This window comes from Cicer arietinum, chromosome 3 (genome assembly GCF_000331145.2).
Source record: "Cicer arietinum cultivar CDC Frontier isolate Library 1 chromosome 3, Cicar.CDCFrontier_v2.0, whole genome shotgun sequence".
NCBI classification, from domain to species: Eukaryota; Viridiplantae; Streptophyta; class Magnoliopsida; order Fabales; family Fabaceae; genus Cicer; species Cicer arietinum.
Genome location: NC_021162.2, coordinates 55,301,933 through 55,307,005, shown reverse-complemented (window position 1 = coordinate 55,307,005; position 5,073 = coordinate 55,301,933). Strand labels below are relative to the sequence as shown.

Below are 5,073 nucleotides of genomic sequence, written 5' to 3'. Positions count from 1 at the left end.
CATTTGATATTATTGTGATATTTGATTTAATTTCGTTAAATGTGTGGCATTTGATATTATTGTGATATTTGATTTAATTTCTATAAATTTGTGATGAGTTTATGTGATGATGATGATGATGTGTGATTAATTATAGTGATGTTATAAATTGTGATGAGAATATTGTGATTTCAATTTGTGTCTGAGATGACGGTATTAATGGAGTATCATATACCAACGAGGGGAGAAAATAAATATTGTGAATTTGTGAAGTGGAGATTATTTTGTCATCATGTAGGTAGGGCCTGACAAGCCTAGTGATTCTGGGGAAGTACAACTGAATGAGCCTGATCGTGGCGGTCTGCTGTTGAGCCTTAAGGCAAGATTGTTAGACCTTGGAGGTATTCGGGTGGGGAATTCCTAGGTGACTTGGAGGTAGCACTCCAAATGTCGGGAGCTACCACGCAACACACGTTTACCTCGACTGTCACGTATATGTGTCTCGGGTTGAGTTGAGGGGATCTATGAGGACAGAGCCAATTTGAATTGTCCGTCCACCGGGATGGTGGCATAGTATCAAGCCTCCTAACCAAGTACTTCAGAGTTAGAACGGTACCACATTGTGAAGTAGAGTCTAAGCTCATGCATAGCATTGCATTTCCTTGTGATTGTTTTGTTGTGATTGATGTGTTACAAAGGTAATAATAATTAGATGATTTGATGCATATTATAATGAGATGATTATTTTACTTGAGTGACTTTGATGTTATAGTATGATACTATTTAATTAAATATTTTGATATATCGTAAAGTGATTATGATGCGGTTCTATTATGATTGTTTGCGTGTTCTTCTTACTCATATTATACGATTAACATGATTTCAAAACTCACCTCCTTCGTTGTTTGTGTTTGACTGGCTTGGCCCTGCGTTTGCAAAATCGCAGTTATTACAGGTTAATGGGTCTCGAAGTTCAAGTTTGGGATAAACCCCGCTCTGATAGGTGATACTGGGAATTAAGAGTTGTAACGTGTATTTTACTTATGTTATTATAAATGACTTTTTATATGAAAACTTAGTACGAGTAAGTCTTGGGAATTAAATCCAGAAATTCTAGTTTAATCAAGTTCATTGATATTGTTCTATTATAATTAAAAAAACAAAGTTGAATTTTTACATGTGTATTTAGAGAAATGTGATATCCTAAATTAGATATTAATGTTTTTATTCTCTTTAACAGATTTTCTTTATCCGCTGCAAGTTTTCTTCAAATAATTTAGTATATATTATTATAAATGTTATTTTGGGGTTTAGGGTGTCGCATTCTTTGTGCGCTATATTTCTTATATGAACATATGATATTGTATATTTTGGTTATTAAATTATTACATAAAATTGTAGTTACAAGTACAAAACTTTTAAAATTTAATACGAATATTGTATATATGAATGATCAAGAGCAAAAAAATAAAATGAGAAATTTATTTTAAAAAATAATTATCATTTTAACTCTATCTATTAAGTAAGTTGATCAAAGGATCTAACTTAAAAAAATGATTTGTTGAACTGAATTTATGATGTTTAAGTTAGTTAAGCTGAATCGACTTAACAAGACGAAGCTTTGTTAAGTCGGTTTATGAAACGAGTTAAAAATCATGTTTTTTAAGTCGTTTGCGGTTAACTCGGACACAGAACCAACTTAAAATGTACATTTAAACCGACTTAAAATTTCAAAGATAAAATTCTACCATAAACTCAAATATCCTTTACCAAGAGAAACCATTTTCCAAAGACCAATAACTTTCCAAAGTTTCTAGAGATATCGCGTATGACTTGGATTTTAATTAGAACATCCCCTTAGACAGAATGACCCGACCATGTAGGAAATTTGTGCATGATGCATAATGAGTGAAATATTCATTTTCTAAAATGAAAACCACGAGAAGTTTACCCTCTATACAAGGTTTGCGCAATGCACTGAGAAGAAAATCAAAAGAGTTATGACGGGCTTAACATTGAGATCATTAGCATGATTGCATCGACATTGAGATCACATCGGAGTGGATGAAGTTGAATGTATGATTGCATCGACATTGAGATCACGTCAGAGGGGACATAGGGGAAGATGGCGTCTGAATCCACTAGACACACGAATTCAAACAAACGATGGCGGACCCTGTCCATATATTTTACAGACATCTAATAATGATTTAAATATAGAAAGGGTTTTTGGTTTAGTTCAATGTGTCCTAATATGTATTTTATTGAAGTATAATGTTTGTTTTGATCCATATTATAGTACGAAAGGATAAAAAAAGAAGAAAAAAAATTAAGGTTCGTAAACATGAATGAACTCTAATTACAAATAATATTTTTATATAAAGATCTATTCTAATGTCAAGTGATCAATTTCATTAGCTGAATAGACAAACATGATACATCAATGTACGCTAGAGACACTTATTAATTATTGTAATGAAGGGTTTCTTGCACTAAGATAACTCCTAAAAACGTTTTAATTGAATTAAACATAACATTAGGTTTTTATTATATAAGGTGATCAAACAATTGTCTACTTGTCACATAAAAAGGTAGAACACAATGGCTAAAACTCTTAAGGTTGTTTACACTGTGATTCTTTTAGTGTCTCTATTTCTTCTATTAATCGCCGCTAGTGGTAAGTTCATTATCATCTTTTAATGTTATACAAAACCTTCCATCATTTTTAAATAACATTTCTTTATTTTATATTTTATATTACAGCAAAGTAGTGTTGTAAGACACGCCGTGATTGTAAAACATATCCATGTCCTCCTTCTAAAGTCAAGGATTGCATTAAGGGTTATTGTAAATGTGTTAGGTAACACTTAAGTTAAAACTCATTTATCTGTTATGTTAAAGTCTTTAATTTTCTTCACTCATCGTAATGTTGTTTTTCTTATATATGATTTCTCTCATAAATTTTTATATATTTCTTTCGAAATTTCAATTTCCTTAATAGCTTTAGAATCATATAAAAAATTTATTAAGACTTAGGTGTTTGATATATCATCTAAAAAATTAGAAGTTAAGTTTAGACTTCATGGGAGGAGAGTGATTTATTGAGTTTTACACTTTGGGGTTTTGTCCATAGGATGTCTTCGTACAACTATATACTATATTGAACGATTACTTGATAGTATCGTCTTTGTGAGATTGCACACAATACATATAATCTAGAGGGGTGTTGCAATTTGCATATGACACAAAGCATAACCTTTCCATACAAGTTTTCCTACATTAGTTTGGCACCACATGAATTTCAAGGAGTGCATTTTGAGCATTGAAAGATCATCCATTTAAATCATGTAATATTATATTGTCGTGATTTTTGTGATCATGCTAAATATGTTTCATGAATGCATGGTCATCTATTTTTAACTTATTCATTCATTTAACATGATGTAAGATCTACTCACGTGTTTTGTGCCTCCTCTTATTATATATTTGTAGGAAGAATTAAGTGATGACAAGAAATCAATGGAGCTTGTGGAATAGAGGTCTATACTTAGCTTAATTATATTTGGAGTTTTTTTAATATTTGTTGATTTTGTTGTATGGGTAGAAATTCGTTAACTTCAAATGCAACTCTAAATTTAATTACTAGATTTAAAGTTCTTTAAATTCCTCAAGATTTATTGTTATTATTTGTTTTATCTTATAAATCTCAAACTTCCGAGTTATAACGTTACAATATGTTTTATTTTCTAACTTTCACGTTATAACATAACATGTTATTATTATTTTTTTATTCGTAAAAATGATATGCTTTGGTAACGTGAAAACAAGTATGGTTTCCTTTTTATTTTGAATTAGTATCTTCATATTTAATTATTAGTTCTTATTTATTATCGTATTTACAAATAATAAACAAAAGTAGATTGTAAGTGTAAGGTCAATTATATAGGTTGACATTTTTAAATTTTCAATTAGACTTTTCATTTTCTAATTTATGCTGTTAATCAATATAAATTATTTCAAATATTTCTTCTTAAATTTTCATATTTTTTATAATAATTTTGAATTTTCTTTCCTTCGTGTCTCCATTCTTCTTACTCACTTTCATCATTTATAATATATATATATTTATATTTTGCTATGTAATTAAATTATTGTCATGAATTCTAGATCCTTCGATGACTTGAAGCATTAAGCAGTTGTGGTTAACTTACTTCCAAGAAGCATTATACAATGGAAACTAAGAAGATTTATACAATGGAAAAAATAAGAGATACATATATCTCTATCAAAATAATTAAATATAAATACACTTTTAACTCTTTAAAAATTTCAATTGTTTGATTTTTGAATGATTTTTGTACTTTTATTTTTATCAGGTTTTTTAATTTTATTAGTTGTGTTTAATTTTTTTATTACTAACTCGTATTTAACTGTTTAGTAAGTTAAGTTGTAAATTAATTATATGAATTAATTAAAAAAAATCACAAAACTAAACTGGTCTAACTAATTTAGATCTTTTACAAAGAAGCAACGTATTTCTTCTCTCACATGTGCAGAAAAATGGCCAAATAAACAACACAATTCCAAGATCAATAATAATTGACAAAAAATTAAATCTGAGACGAACACAATTTTTAACGTAGAAAACTTCCCTCCAATTGAGAGAATAAAAACCACGAGACCTAGCCCAATAAAAACTTCCACCATAATAATTAATTGGTACACCAGAGTCTTCTTACTAACAATAGGGACATCAATCAACAATAACCATCTTATAATAACTTTCAACTGAAGTGGGTATGTCAAAGTAACTCTAGAGAAGAAAAAACTACTCAGACAATATATTAAATAATAAACTCAATGGTAGGAATAACATACTAAATTTATAGATCAAACAGAGCAAGTTTGCTACACACCTGTTACCACCACTGGAACCAAAATATTTCTTTTTCTTCTCTGGTGACAATGAGTAGTTGATAAAGTAAGTGATTCAATGATTGATATTATATCAGATTGATCATGTATATAAAATAACAACCATTTATTTGATGATCAATAGTTAACATTACTCACTTTATTCTCTCAAGTAACTTA

At 29.2% G+C, this 5,073-nt stretch overlaps 1 long non-coding RNA gene across 1 annotated transcript; it reads left to right on the top strand.

Moving 5' to 3' along the window:
* The first annotated feature begins 2,523 nt into the window (after positions 1 to 2,523).
* LOC113784666 (uncharacterized) lies at positions 2,524 to 4,369 on the top strand. Its single transcript, XR_003470772.2, has 4 exons — positions 2,524 to 2,656; positions 2,743 to 2,839; positions 3,472 to 3,518; positions 4,147 to 4,369. It is a non-coding gene; the product is annotated as an uncharacterized lncRNA (long non-coding RNA).
* The last annotated feature ends 704 nt before the right edge of the window (positions 4,370 to 5,073 follow it).